Raw genomic sequence first — 16,665 nt, forward strand, 5'->3', positions numbered from 1 at the left:
GTTAGGTTTAGGGTTAGGGTTAGGTGTTAAGTGTAGGGTTAGGGTTAGGGTTACTATTAGGGTTAGGTGTTAAGTGTAGGGTTAGGGTTACTATTAGGGTTAGGTGTTAAGTGTAGGTTTAGGGTTAGGGTTACTATTAGGGTTAGGTGTTAAGTGTAGGGTTAGGGTTAGGGTTAGGTGTTAAGTGTAGGTTTAGGGTTAGGGTTACTATTAGGGTTAGGTGTTAAGTGTAGGGTTAGGAAACAGGATTTTTAATCGGAATCAATTATTTGGTCCCCACAAAGATAGACAAACGTTTGTGTGTGCGTGTGTGTGTGTACCTGCTTTCTCCTGAGTGTCATTGATTATACCCGAGTGTGTGTATGTGTGCCTGGCTAGAGGTGAGTGGGACTTTAATGTGTGAGGGCACCTGTCACCCAGAAGCACCCAGTAAAACTAGCTGGCCTCGCTCAGAGGCTAACCAAGGCTGACGGGACAGGGGGTAGGGCTGTGGTGGTCATGACATTTTGTCAGCTGGTGATTGTCAAGCAAATAACTGCCATTCTCACAGTAATTGACTGTTAATTAACATAAACACATGTAGGATCTCCTGGATTCCACGTATAGCCTACAAGCCAACGATGCAGACCTTTGCAACATTTGAAAAAGTCGATTAAATCCATGTAATATAGCCTACGCCATCGCAATAAATCCATGTAATATAGCCTACGCCTGTCACGCCCTGACCATAGTTTACTTTGTATTTTCTATGTTTTGATTGGTCAGGGTGTGATCTGAGTGGGCATTCTATGTTTCATGTCTTGTTTGTCTATTTCTATGTTCAGCCTGATATGGTTCTCAGTCAGAGGCAGGTGTTCATCATTGTCTCTGATTGGGAACCATATTTAGGTAGCCTGGGGTTCACTGTGTGTTGGTGGGTGATTGTTCCTGTCTATGTGTTTTCACCAGATAGGCTGTTTAGGTTTTCGTTACGTTTATTGTTTTTGTAGTGTTTGTGTTTAGTGTGTTTTTTTTCATTAAACATGAATCGCAATCGACACGCTGCATTTTGGTCCGACTCTCCTTCTCACCAAGAAAACCATTACAGAATCACCCACCACCAACGGACCAAGCAGCGTGTCAACAGGCAGCAGCAGCAGCGTAAAGAGGAATGGACATGGGAGGACGTTTTGGATGGCAAGGGCTGTTACACTTGGGAGGAGATACTGGCTGGAAGAGATCGCCTCCCATGGGAACAGGTGGAGGCACTTAGGAGAGCAGAGGCAGCCGGAGAGAGGAGCCGGCGATATGAGGGAACACGGCTGGCAAGGAAGCCCGAGAGGCAGCCCCAAAAATTTCTTGGGGGGGGGCTAACAGGGAGTATGGCTACGCCAGGTAGGAGACCTGGGCAGACTCCCTGTGCTTACCGGGGGGCTAGAGAGACCGGACAGGCACCGTGTTATGCAGTGGTGCGCACGGTGTCTCCAGTGCGGGTGCATAGCCCGGTGCGGTATATTCCAGCTCCGCGTGTCTGCCGGGCTAGATTGAGCGTCGAGCCTAATGCCATGAAGCCGGCTCTACGCAGCTGGTCCCCAGTGCGTCTCCTTGGGCCGGTTTACATGGCACCAGCCTTGCGCTCGGTGTCTCCGGTTCGCCTGCATAGTCCAGTGCGGGCTATTCCACCTCGCCGCACTGGCAGGGCGACCGTGAGCATTCAACCAGGTAAGGTTGGGCAGGCTCGGTGCTCAAGAGCTCCAGTGCGCCTGCACGGTCCGGTTTTTCCAGTACCACCTCCACACCCCAGCCCTCCGGTAGCAGCTCCCCGCACCAGGCTTCCTGTGCGTGTCCTCGGCCCAGTACCACCAGTGCCAGCACCACGCATCAGGCCTACAGTGCGCCTCGCCTGTCCAGCTCTGCCAGAGCCTCCCTCCTCTTCAGCGCTGTCGGAGTCTCCCGCCTGTTTAGCGCTGTCAGAGCTTTCCGCCTCTACAGCGCTGCCGGAGTCTCCCGCCTGTTCAGAACTGCCAGTTAGCATAGAGCTGCCAGTTAGCATAGAGCTGCCAGTTAGCATAGAGCTGCCAGTTAGCATAGAGCTGCCAGTTAGCATAGAGCTGCCAGTTAGCATAGAGCTGCCAGTTAGCTTAGAGCTGCCAGTTAGCAAGGAGCTGCCAGTCTGCAAGGAGCTGCCAGTCTGCATAGAGCTGCCAGTCTGCATGGAGCTGCCAGTCTGCAAGGAGCAGCCAGGGCCGCCAGTCAGCATGGAGCAGCCAGGGCCGCCAGTCAGCATGGAGCAGCCAGGGCCGCCAGTCAGCATGGAGCAGCCAGTCAGCATGGAGCAGCCAGTCAGCATGGAGCAGCCAGAGCAGCCAGTCAGCATGGAGCAGCCAGAGCTGCCAGTCAGCATGGAGCAGCCAGTCAGCATGGAGCAGCCAGAGCTACCAGTCATCATGGAGCAGACAGAGCAGTCTGCCAGCATGGAGCAGCCAGAGCTGTCAGTCAGCATGGAGCAGCCAGAGCAGCCAGTCTGTGTCGACCAGTCTCTTCCAGATCTGCCAGTCGTCCAGACTCTTCCAGATCTGCCAGTCGACCAGACTCTTCCAGATCTGCCAGTCGACCAGACTCTTCCAGATCTGCCAGTCGACCAGACTCTTCCAGATCTGCCAGTCGACCAGACTCTTCCAGATCTGCCAGTCGACCAGACTCTTCCAGATCTGCCAGTCGACCAGACTCTTCCAGATCTGCCAGTCGACCAGACTCTTCCAGATCTGCCAATCGACCAGACTCTTCCAGATCTGCCAGTCGGCCAGATTCTCCCAGATCTGCCAGTCGTCCAGATTCTCCTGGATCCGCCAGTCAGCCAGGATCTTCCAGAACCGCCAGCCAGCCAGGATCTGCCGGATCCAACCACCTGCCTGAGCTTCTTCTCAGTGCTGAGCTTCTTCTCAGTGCTGAGCTTCCTCTCAGGGCTGAGCTACCCATCTGTCCCGAGTTACCTCTGTCCCGAGCTGTCCCTCTGTCCCATGTTATCATTGTGGTGGGTAACCTATTTAGGGACGTTTAGGAGGGGGATTAAAACTGTCATGGAGTGGGGTCCACGTCCAGCGCCAGAGCCGCCACCGCGGACAGATGCCCACCCAGACCCTCCCCTATAGGTTCAGGTTTTGCGGCCGGAGTCCGCACCTTGGGGGGGGGGTACTGTCACGCCCTGACCATAGTTTACTTTGTATTTTCTATGTTTTGATTGGTCAGGGTGTGATCTGAGTGGGCATTCTATGTTTCATGTCTTGTTTGTCTATTTCTATGTTCAGCCTGATATGGTTCTCAGTCAGAGGCAGGTGTTCATCATTGTCTCTGATTGGGAACCATATTTAGGTAGCCTGGGGTTCACTGTGTGTTGGTGGGTGATTGTTCCTGTCTATGTGTTTTCACCAGATAGGCTGTTTAGGTTTTCGTTACGTTTATTGTTTTTGTAGTGTTTGTGTTTAGTGTGTTTTTTTTCATTAAACATGAATCGCAATCGACACGCTGCATTTTGGTCCGACTCTCCTTCTCACCAAGAAAACCGTTACAACGCCATCACAATTACTCCATGCAATATAGCCTACGCCTTCACAATAACTCCATGTAATGTAGCCTACACCATCACAATAAATCCATGTAATATAGCCTACGTCATCACAATAACTCCATGTAATGTAGCCTACACCATCACAATAAATCCATGTAATATAGCCTACGTCATCATAATAAATTCATGTAATATTTTGTTTTTATTTTATTTCACCTTTATTTAACCAGGTAGGCAAGTTGAGAACAAGTTCTCATTTACAACTGCGACATGGCCAATAATAAAGCAAAGCAGTTCGACACATACAACAACACAGAGTTACACATGGAATAAACAAAACGTAGTCAATAATACAGTTGAAGAAAATCTATATACAGTGTGTGCAAATGAGGTAAGAAAAGGGAGGTAAAGGCAATAAATAGGCCATGGTGGCGAAGTAATTACAATGTACCAATTAGACACTAGAGTGATTGATGTGCAGAAGATGAATGTGCAAGTAGAGATACAGGGGTGCAAAGCAGGAAGGTAAATAAATAAATACAGTATGAGGATGAGGTAGTTGGATGGGCTATTTACAGATGGGCTATGTACAGGTGCAGTGATCTGTGAGCTGCTCAGACAGCTGGTGCTTGAAGCTAGTGAGGGAGGTGAGAATTTTTGCAATTCATTCCAGTCATTGGCAGCAGAGAACTGGAAGGAAAGGTGGCCAAAATGAGGAATTGGCTTTGGGGGTGACTAGAGAGATATACAGTGCCTTGCGAAAGTATTCGGCCCCCTTGAACTTTGCGACCTTTTGCCACATTTCAGGCTTCAAACATAAAGATATAAAACTGTATTTTTTTTTGTGAAGAATCAACAACAAGTGGGACACAATCATGAAGTGGAACGACATTTATTGGATATTTCAAACTTTTTTAACAAATCAAAAACTGAAAAATTGGGCGTGCAAAATTATTCAGCCCCCTTAAGTTGATACTTTGTAGCGCCACCTTTTGCTGCGATTACAGCTGTAAGTTGCTTGGGGTATGTCTCTATCAGTTTTGCACATCGAGAGACTGACATTTTTTCCCATTCCTCCTTGCAAAACAGCTCGAGCTCAGTGAGGTTGGATGGAGAGCATTTGTGAACAGCAGTTTTCAGTTCTTTCCACAGATTCTCGATTGGATTCAGGTCTGGACTTTGACTTGGCCATTCTAACACCTGGATATGTTTATTTTTGAACCATTCCATTGTAGATTTTGTTTTATGTTTTGGATCATTGTCTTGTTGGAAGACAAATCTCCGTCCCAGTCTCAGGTCTTTTGCAGACTCCATCAGGTTTTCTTCCAGAATGGTCCTGTATTTGGCTCCATCCATCTTCCCATCAATTTGAACCATCTTCCCTGTCCCTGCTGAAGAGAAGCAGGCCCAAACCATGATGCTGCCACCACCATGTTTGACAGTGGGGATGGTGTGTTCAGCTGTGTTGCTTTTACGCCAAACATAACGTTTTGCATTGTTGCCAAAAAGTTCAATTTTGGTTTCATCTGAACAGAGCACCTTCTTCCACATGTTTGGTGTGTCTCCCAGGTGGCTTGTGGCAAACTTTAAACGACACTTTTTATGGATATCTTTAAGAAATGGCTTTCTTCTTGCCACTCTTCCATAAAGGCCAGATTTGTGCAATATACGACTGATTGTTGTCCTATGGACAGAGTCTCCCACCTCAGCTGTAGATCTCTGCAGTTCATCCAGAGTGATCATGGGCCTCTTGGCTGCATCTCTGATCAGTCTTCTCCTTGTATGAGCTGAAAGTTTAGAGGGACGGCCAGGTCTTGGTAGATTTGCAGTGGTCTGATACTCCTTCCATTTCAATATTATCGCTTGCACAGTGCTCCTTGGGATGTTTAAAGCTTGGGAAATCTTTTTGTATCCAAATCCGGCTTTAAACTTCTTCACAACAGTATCTCGGACCTGCCTGGTGTGTTCCTTGTTCTTCATGATGCTCTCTGCGCTTTTAACGGACCTCTGAGACTATCACAGTGCAGGTGCATTTATACGGAGACTTGATTACACACAGGTGGATTGTATTTATCATCATTAGTCATTTAGGTCAACATTGGATCATTCAGAGATCCTCACTGAACTTCTGGAGAGAGTTTGCTGCACTGAAAGTAAAGGGGCTGAATAATTTTGCACGCCCAATTTCTCAGTTTTTGATTTGTTAAAAAAGTTTGATATATCCAATAAATGTCGTTCCACTTCATGATTGTGTCCCACTTGTTGTTGATTCTTCACAAAAAAATACAGTTTTATATCTTTATGTTTGAAGCCTGAAATGTGGCAAAAGGTCGCAAAGTTCAAGGGGGCCAAATACTTTCACAAGGCACTGTACCTGCTGGAGCGCGTGCTACGGGTGGGTGCTGCTCTGGTGACCAGAGGGTATGTTAGGCAGCATGAGTGAAGGATGCTTTGTTGCGAAATAGGAAGCCAATACATAGCCTACGCCATCGCAATAAATCCATTTTAGACAGGTTTAAAGAAACATGATATGAAGAAAATGTAGTCTATTTCAGAAGAACAGAACAGCATACTCTGAGTTGTCCTTATGTTAGGCCCTGATCTGGCTGTGCCATTTGTCTGAGGATTACACTAGTTAATTTAGCAGACAAGATTTTCCTAGAATTCCGTGGCAGTATTTTATATCATTATTTAAGAATTAAATTGAACATAGCTGAATAAAATAGAACTGAGGTTTCCTCTAAACAATTTTAGGGAGCACGCACATGCGGCTATTCAGTGTTGAGTGGTTAACAAAGAAATGCTTAATTTAGAGTAATAATATGTTTAGATTTTTTTATGTATTCTAATGCTGCATTATGAGATTCCAATGATGATTTGAAAGAAGCTGCATGAATGGCATGAGCTCTGCTTAGTTTTTAGCTCAGGCTACACATACTTCATCAGTCTCTCATTCACAATTTGACAAGCACTTGATAATGCCTCAAAGTTCCCGGCGTCATTCCCCTTGTGTGCCCCTTAAAAAAATACATGCCTTTTGTGGCCAGTGGCCGCTGTACCCTTGGGCTGAATAATTATAATTCCCTTCTCCCGGCTGCATGCTCCAAAGTACCTCTTATTCACATGGCTCTCTCAGATAGCTCAATTCTCATTAGCCAATGTCCATCACGTGATTGAGTCTTTCTCAGAGGCTTCAGGTGAAGACAGACACATCGGGGACGCAACTGCGCGTGTCCTTATCCATTTCCGAGGCCCAGATTGAAGAAATTGGAAGAACTGTGCACGTTTATTAATCTTCAGCCAACAGGATGAGTAGGCCTAACAAACAGCAAAAGCACTAGCTTATGTCAATCTACTATCCCCCATAGTATAAAAGTTGACCCATTCTATTTTGTATGAAAAATAAATATTCCAAACATAGTCTGGTACAGTTGTGGGATGTGATAGATCCCAAATTAATACAACCATTACCATCAAAAAACCTATTGTAAGCAATCAGACTGACATAATGAGCTTTGAGAGGAATTGAGGAACAAGGATTGAGGAAGAAAGTAAACATTTGACAGCTCTTCCCCTCTCTCTTGTTCTGGGTAGGCCTTTAGTTTGGCCTGAAATCAACAGCCTTTTCATTTTCACCCTCCTCTCCCTCCTTCCTTCCCTGCCTTTCACACCTTCTCTTCAGAGGTTGTTTACAATTCCTTCAAATATATTATTTTATCGCTGTACTTGTGTGCACTCCATCTAATGTCATTGAATTATATTGTCGCTAACCTTCCTTTAGTCACGCTTCTATCTGTTTTCTCAGTAAGTAAGCAGAGCTACATTAAATAGTGTTTTATCCTCATGCCTCTTTTGTTCTGTTTAATGAGAAAGGTGCAAGTGAGTCTTCTCTCTCTATCCATCTCTCTTCTCCACGCTACTTAATGGATGTCCTCCGTAAACACATTTACAATTATTCTACGTTTTGGAGATTCCTCCTTCTATTTCAGCCATATCAGATCTCAAGCATGTTGCTCTCTCTTGGAGATCATAGGCTTTGAGAACTGAGTATTTACTTTGCCTACAATTGGACTCTTTCGGCCTATTTTACGATAGCTGACAGACAGTTTAGCTGAAGGTCGACTTCTTATCATCTCCATATGTCTCAAACTGGGTCTCAAATGACTGTTGAGAGTAGGAATAGTAGAATATAATAGGTGAAATTTAGAAACTTAGTTGTGCAGCAGCAGTTTTCATCTTCATATACAGTGCCTTCAGAAATTATTCAAACCCCTTGACATTTTAAACTTCATTTCATTGTCATTTTTTGTCAATGATTTACACAAAATATTCTGTAATGTCATAGTGGAAGAAAAATTATAACATTTGTAAAAATAAATATGAAAAGTAAAAGTCTAATACATTTTTATTTTATCTATTTAACCTTTTTTACTAGACAAGACAATTAAGGGACATGGGCAGCTGTGAGGAGGAGGGTTATTCTCCAGGTCTTTCATTGTTTCCAGAACTTGTCCTTAAAGTATCTAACTTTGGCCTTCCGAATAGCCTGAGTGCACTTATTTCTCATTTGCCTGAATGAGAGCCAGTCAGCCTGAGTATTTGTGTGTCGAGTTTAAGGTGGAGCAACGCTAACAGATCGCGGTCAAACCAGGGGCTGAACCTGTTTTTAATTAGCGATTTCTTTATAGGGGAGTGCTTATTAACAATACCACTGGGGGGAAAAAGAAGGTTCAAGCAACTTCAACAGAGGGGATAAAGCAGATTCTATACCAATTTACAGAGACCAGGTCATGAAGGAAGGCTTGCTCATTAAAGTTTTTCAGCAAGCATCTATGACAAATCAGGACAAGTCATTTAACTGAGCAGCCATTACGAACACAGGTTGTACAACGGTGATCAAATAGGTCATTACAGAAAACACCGGACTGATACCTTTCAGGATTATTTGTGGGGATAATATCAAGGAGAGTCGCCTTTTCTGGGTGTTTGTGGGATTGGTAATACCTTGTGGGATTGGTAATAATCTGAGAGAGATTTAGGGAGTTCCATTGTTTTAAGACACTGTTTAGGTCACTTAGCATTACAAATTCAGACTTAGAGCAGGGTGCCAGGAGAGAGCTTAGGGTATGTAGGGTACAGACCAACGCTGATGGTGGACAATACCACCCAGCAACAATCAACAAAGAGCTATTTGAAAGCTTAATGGTTAAAACCAGCAAATAAATTGTTTGGGGAACAGACTTGGTGGAGACAATCTAGCACTGAAGGTGTTCCTTGGTAAAGATTGCCACTCCACCACCTTTGGAAGATCTGTCTTGCCGAAAAAGGTTATAACCAGAAAGGTTAACATCAGTGTTCAGAACACTCTTTCTTAACCATGTCTCAGTCATGACCAACACATCTGGATTGGAGCTGTGAACCCACACATTCAATTCATACATTTTAGGTAATATGATTATAGTGTGCAGAAAACCCAGACTTTTATGAGAGCACGAATCAGCAAAGCAGAAATTAGATCACAAGTCAGAATTGGGGCTAGCAACATTCAACAGGCCAGGGTATACATGCATATTTCCAAATATCATCAGCAGTAATATAATCAGTGTATGGCAGAAGACAGTAAGAGCTTGGCAATGTTGTTTTTTATGACATTTGAATTTGCATCAGATGGCAACAAGATCATATTGTACAGAAATTTCATCAGGTAACATGAATACAAAGCGGGCGAGGTGGGGTTATGATGGGACGCAAAGAGTCCGTGTAACTAATAGAAAGTCAGTCGCTAGTGTGGGACAAACATGATCTGTCCCACGGTCGGGTGAATGAGCAAGTCATGGAGTCATGGAACAAATAGCACAAGAAAAAAATGGATTGGGGCTAGCCATTGTAAGTTCAAAGAGTCACTGGCCCCAACAAAATATGTGAGAGAGCTCTCTATGAGTCCAGTAGGCTAGACAAGTCTGATTTAAATATATAGTATGCTTATGCTAATTAATTAAAGTGTTTCTGTGTAAAGCTCACACAATAAGATTCACCAGTTAATTAGCCTACATAAAATTCAGATCAATCCAAACGTCTGTGGTGTGTGTGTGTGTGTGTGTGTGTGTGTGTGTGTGTGTGTGTGTGTGTGTGTGTGTGTGTGTGTGTGTGTGTGTGTGTGTGTGTATATGTAGGTGTGTGTGTGCTGGAGGCGAGCGAAAGCTTGTGAAAGAGGGGGAAGTGTGGTGGGGGTACCTGTGCCAGACAGGGGGAGACAGGCCAGAGCAGACGGGGTGCAGATCGGCGGGTGGGATCCAAGCAGCAGTGCAGCAGGCAATGAGGGAGAAGCTTTTGTCAGGAAGCTGAGTAGGAGAGGAAGAGTTCAACCTTACCATACCGGTGCGTGGTGGGGCAGATAAAAACATCCAAAGTGAAAAGCTTAACGAAAAACGTTGGGCATAGACAAGACCAAGATGCGGTAAAAGCGCAAAATTCGTAAGCCAGATCAAACAGCAATTAAAGTTAAGAGTGAAAAAGTAAACACTGCATGTGGACATAAGGGCATATGCAGTGTTACTCTTCCGGGTCACTGTAGTTGTTTGTATCTTGATTACATAAGTATTCCACCCCGTTTTAGAATCACCTTTGGCAGTGATTACAGCTGTCAGTCTTTCTGGGTAAGTCTCTAAGAGCTTTGCACACTTGGATTGTACATTGTTATTTAAAACATCTTTATACACTGTCATGTTGGTTATTTATCATTGCTAGACAGACACTTTTTAAAGTCTTGCCATAGATTTTCAAGACGATTTAAGTCAAAACTGTAACAAGGTCATTGTATATTTGGCCTTGTGTTTTAAGTTATTGTTCTGCTGAAAGTTGAATTTATCTACCAGTGTCTGTTGGAAAGCAGACTGAACCAGGTTTTCCTTTTGGATTTTGCCTGTGCTTACCAGTACTCAATGTATTTTTATCCCCAAAACACTTCCTAATCCTTTCAGATGACAAGCATACCCATAACATGATGCAGTCACCACCATGCTTGAAAATATGAAGAGTGGTGCTCAGTGATGTGTTGTGTTGGATTAGGCCCAAACTTAACGCTTTGTATTCAAGACATAAAGTTAATTTCTTTGCCACACTTTCTTTTTTTTTCCTTATTTTTTTACAGTTTTACTTTAGTGACATATTGCAAACAGGATGAATATTTTTCTTCTTTACAGGCTTCCTTCTTGTAACTCTATCATTTTAGGTTAGTATTGTGGAATAACTACAATGTTGTTGATCCATCCTCAGTTTCCTCCTATCACAGCCATTAAACTCTGTAACTGTTTTAAAGTAACCATTGGCTTTATGGGTTTCCTTCTCCGGCAACTGAGTTAAGAAGGACGTCTGTAACTTTTAAGTGACGGGGTGAATTGATACACTATCGTAAATGTAATTAATAACTTCACCATGGTCAAAGGAATATTCAATGTCTACTTTTTGATATTTTTTACCAATCCACCAATATGTGCTCTTTATTGCGAGGCATTGGAAAACCTCCCTGGTATTTGTGGTTGAATCTCTGTTTGAAATTCACTGCTCGACCGAGGGACCTTACAGATAATTGTATGTGTGGGGTACAGGAATTAGGTAGTCATTCAAAAATCATGTTAAACACTATTATTGTACACAGAGTGAGCCCATGCAACTTATTATGTGAATTTTAAGCACATTTTTACTCCTGAACTTATTTAGGCTTGCCATAACAAAGGGGTTGAATACTTATTAACTCAATACATTTCAGCTTTTCATTTTTCATTAATTTGAAAAAAAATGTCTAAAACATAATTCCACTTTGACATTATGGGGTATTGTGTGTAGCCCATGACAAAAATATCTATATTTAATCAATTTTAAATTCAGGCTGTAACACAACAAAATGTGGAAAAGGTAAAGGGGTGTGAATAATTTCTGAAAACATTGTACTGTATGTTGAAAAGGGTTGGGCTTAAGTTGCATCCCTGTCTCACCCCATGGCTCTGAGAAAATACATCTGTGTGTTTATTACCAATTTTAACAGCACGATTGTGACCCGATTCAGGAAACTAGGCGTATGTCTCAAGTCACGACTTCACAGGAGAGCCGTTTGAACCTAAAACATATATTTTTTTATCAAAGTGTGTTTTTGGGCAGAAATGCCCTCTCGAACATGTGAACTTTCATGTGCCTTAATATCAAACTTGTATGTCATCTGTAAATACGAATACAATATTAAATTATGAGTCTAGTTGGTTTAGCCACAGAAAAAGAGAGCCACCATCCCTCTAGCCATGATCGGCTGAGATAATGAGTGGGCTGGACATGCCGAGAGATGAGTTTGGATTTGTCTGCGGTGTAGCATCTTTTTGTCTATAAAATGAGCTGCTCGTAAAGTGTAAATAATCCTTTCTACTGCAACTTTTTCTAAAGATATAACCTTAGCCATGGAGAGTTGCAAATATGTTGTTACTGCTCTCAATAACATTGCTGCCCTGAATTTATCAGGCACAGTCGACAAAGGTCAGTGGGAAAAAGTTGCGATGGACTACTTTCTGGAGGACGATCGTGCCATGCTGACTCGCTCTGACTCTGAAAATGAATCAGGAAATCCCTGATTTAGGTAAAAACCTTTTAATTGAAGAAGACATTGGAGAGTCTTGTGAAGACAGTGATGGAGAAGAAATGGTGACAATCAACAGTGTTGTTGTCACGGATGTAGTTGACCGAGTTTTGAAATCTGTGGAATGTCTGGTAGAAGCAGTGTATGATAAGGAGATAAATATAATTCTGGCGTTTGATTGCAAATGCATAGGGCTGTTGTATAAAACTGTTGTATGAAATCTCTCCGGATTCTTCAAACTATGGGCAACCACGGCATCGGTGACAGAGAGGGAGAAAAATCTGATGATTCTTATAGCATTGCACACGGTCAGTGTGAACCAGTGACTTGACACAATGGGCCAAACAAGCTGTTCAAACTAAATGGAAACGGCACAAGATGTCTTATTTAATAAAAGGGGTTGCAGTCTACCGTGAATCTTTCACTCATGTGTACGAGTAAGAATCTAATATTGAACTTATTTTGGTAAACTTTAGCTATAACGATTGGTGTGTATTGCTAGTTAAAGCTTGCTGTTAGCTAGCTAGCTAACGTTAATTTTACAGGTCTAAATAAAAGACCCCAAGTTAAAGTTTGTTGTTAGCTAGCTAAAATTAGTGGAAGTTAGATGGCTGGCTTGCTAGCTAACATTGAACATATTTTGGTTAACTTCAGCTAGCTATGACAGACGGTTTGTATTGCTAGTTAAAGTTTGCTGTTAGCTAGCCAGCTGGACTTCAATGGCTGTCTTACTAACATTACTCTGGATTGGGATTTTAGTTCCTTTGTTCGCTAGCTAATGTTAACGTTACATGTCTAAACAAAAGACCCCAAGTTAAAGCTTGCTGTTAGCTAGCTAATGTTAGCAGAGGTTAGATGGCTGACTTGCTAGCTGACATTGACTTACATGTATGAAGTGTTTGTAACATTAGTATCATTAGAATTTGTCTTTCAGCATCAGTAGAACATGCCTGACTCTCCTCCACCAGTCATACAAGGAGAATGGTCTAATCAAATGCATCCCATCAAAAAGAGAGCTGGCCCAAGCTAGCACAGGTTACACCTGAAGCATGAGGACTTGCAGCGAGTGGTGAACTTCATCAACAACTGCGCAGAGGCCTCATCAAGCAGCGCTTCAGAAAGACCAGAGGGAACACTTTGTCTGAGATTGCTGGTGTTGTGAAGGACAGCACTGTGACAGGGGTCAACATCCCACAGCAGGTTGGACTGGAGGACGGTGCTGGTGGAAAGCTATGGCTGGCAACAACACCTGACTCCGTACTACAGGCCGCTGCCACAGATCAAGCAGTACCAGCACTTCAGGTGAATATCATTTTCATTGCATTGTATGAGGTAATTCTTATCTAAACTTGGGAGGTGAATTGATGTTGTGCAAGGTTGTAATGTCTTCAAAATGCAACGCTGACATCCTTCCTCCCATAGATGGTCTGCCTGTACAAGGACCACCTGGCCTGGACACAGCTAGACAAACTTAGATTTTTAAGAAGATCAGGGAGTTTTGTGACAAAGAGGCTATAGACATCACATGCCCTGTACTAAAGTCAAGGGCAGGACAGAAACAGGCTCTCCGAATATAGATTCCATTGTCCATGCGTGGTCCGGACTGACCAGTCATCAGCACTATCTGCTCTCTCCTAACACACACGCCATACGTTGCTGCTACTATCATTTTTTTATTCTGCTGCTCAGCCACTTTACCCCTGATTGTGTGCATACAACTACCTCATTTGTCACTATTGTTATTGAAGTTGTTCGTGTACATACTGTATATTATTTTATTTATATTGACATGATCTATTTCTGATATTGCTACTATGCAAGTAACCATTGGCTGTACAGTTTACACCTTCTGTAGAGACCCTTCCACAGAAAGACTTAGCAAAATATAGTTTTCTTTAAATGAATATTGATATGTGTGGTCGTAACATGATTTTGTGACATATCACACCGACTCACTAAACACAAATGCTTTGTTTGTAAATTATGACTGAGTGTTGGAGAGTGCCCCTGGCTATCCGTCAATAAATAATTGAATTGGGCCTTCTGGTTTAATGAATTTGAAATGATTTATACTTTTACTTTTGATACTTAAGTATAATTTAGCAATTCTATTTACATGTGATACTTAATAATTTTTAAAACCAAATACTTTTTGACTTTTACTCAAGTAGTATTTTACTGGGTGAGTTTTACTTTTACTTCAGTCATTTTCTATTAAGGTATCTTTACATCTGGACACTTTCTGTTTTCCTGGAATTTGTCCTTATTGTAGGCTACTACCACTTTTAGTCTTATTCTTTACTAAACTGCTCACTGTTTAGCACATGACTTCCCATGTGAATCCTTAATGAGACGGGTGGGGCTGGCATAAGAGGGTGTGAACAATGCTGAATGGGTGTAGACAAAGGAGAGCTCTCGAGTAAGTATCAAAACATTCAAAGACCCTTTTCTCAAAAGTGTGTTCACAAGTTTATCAACTTTAAAAGCAGAATTAAATTCCCATTGTTCCTTTTTACTGTATGTTTTATATACAGTGCCTTGCGAAAGTATTCGGCCCCCTTGAACTTTGCGACCTTTTGCCACATTTCAGGCTTCAAACATAAAGATATAAAACTGTATTTTTTTGTGAAGAATCAACAACAAGTGGGACACAATCATGAAGTGGAACGACATTTTTTGGATATTTCAAACTTTTTTAACAAATCAAAAACTGAAAAATTGGGCGTGCAAAATTATTCGGCCCCCTTAAGTTAATACTTTGTAGCGTCACCTTTTGCTGCGATTACAGCTGTAAGTCGCTTGGGGCATGTCTCTATCAGTTTTGCACATCGAGAGACTGACATTTTTTCCCATTCCTCCTTGCAAAACAGCTCGTGCTCAGTGAGGTTGGATGGAGAGCATTTGTGAACAGCAGTTTTCAGTTCTTTCCACAGATTCTCGATTGGATTCAGGTCTGGACTTTGACTTGGCCATTCTAACACCTGGATATGTTTATTTTTGAACCATTCCATTGTAGATTTTGCTTTATGTTTTGGATCATTGTCTTGTTGGAAGACAAATCTCCGTCCCAGTCTCAGGTCTTTTGCAGACTCCATCAGGTTTTCTTCCAGAATGGTCCTGTATTTGGCTCCATCCATCTTCCCATCAATTTTAACCATCTTCCCTGTCCCTGATGAAGAAAAGCAGGCCCAAACCATGATGCTGCCACCACCATGTTTGAGAGTGGGGATGGTGTGTTCAGGGTGATGAGCTGTGTTGCTTTTACGCCAAACATAACGCTTTGCATTGTTGCCAAAAAGTTCAATTTTGGTTTCATCTGACCAGAGCACCTTCTTCCACATGTTTGGTGTGTCTCCCAGGTGGCTTGTGGCAAACTTTAAACGACACTTTTTATGCATATCTTTAAGAAATGGCTTTCTTCTTGCCACTCTTCCATAAAGGCCAGATTTGTGCAATATACGACTGATTGTTGTCCTATGGACAGAGTCTCCCACCTCAGCTGTAGATCTCTGCAGTTCATCCAGAGTGATCATGGGCCTCTTGGATGCATCTCAGATCAGTCTTCTCTTTGTATGAGCTGAAAGTTTAGAGGGACGGCCAGGTCTTGGTAGATTTGCAGTGGTCTGATACTCCTTCCATTTCAATATTATCGCTTGCACAGTGCTCCTTGGGATGTTTAAAGCTTGGGAAATCTTTTTGTATCCAAATCCGGCTTTAAACTTTTTCACAACAGTATCTCGGACCTGCCTGGTGTGTTCCTTGTTCTTCATGATGCTCTCTGCGCTTTTGACGGACCTCTGAGACTATCACAGTGCAGGTGCATTTATACGGAGACTTGATTACACACAGGTGGATTGTATTTATCATCATTAGTCATTTAGGTCAACATTGGATCATTCAGAGATCCTCACTGAACTTCTGGAGAGAGTTTGCTGCACTGAAAGTAAAGGGGCTGAATAATTTTGCACGCCCAATTTTTCAGTTTTTGATTTGTTAAAAAAGTTTGAAATATCCAAAAAATGTCGTTCCACTTCATGATTGTGTCCCACTTGTTGTTGATTCTTCACAAAAAAATACAGTTTTATATCTTTATGTTTGAAGCCTGAAATGTGGCAAAAGGTCGCAAAGTTCAAGGGGGCCGAATACTTTCGCAAGGCACTGTATATATGTAAAAAAAACTTACATATATATAATTGTAGGTATAGCTCCATCTTTGTGTTTTATGGGTCTGATATTCTTGGTTTAAAAAATAAATGAAATGGGGTTTGTGGTGTTGAGCTCAGTGTGGTGTGCCGCCGCAGTTTTGTGGAATCAGTGACCAGACCAGAGACTAACCATATAAGTGGTTAGTGGGCTGGGATTTCCTGTTCCATTACAGTGTACTGCTTTTCTCTGTTGTGTTAATGCTAATACCAGAAAGTGTGTAGAAGATCACACCTTGATCTTGTACTGCAATCGGATGCACAACCAGCATTTGGGGATAAAATGCATAAAC

This window comes from Oncorhynchus mykiss, chromosome 12, assembly GCF_013265735.2.
Source record: "Oncorhynchus mykiss isolate Arlee chromosome 12, USDA_OmykA_1.1, whole genome shotgun sequence".
In the NCBI taxonomy this organism is placed as follows: Eukaryota; Metazoa; Chordata; class Actinopteri; order Salmoniformes; family Salmonidae; genus Oncorhynchus; species Oncorhynchus mykiss.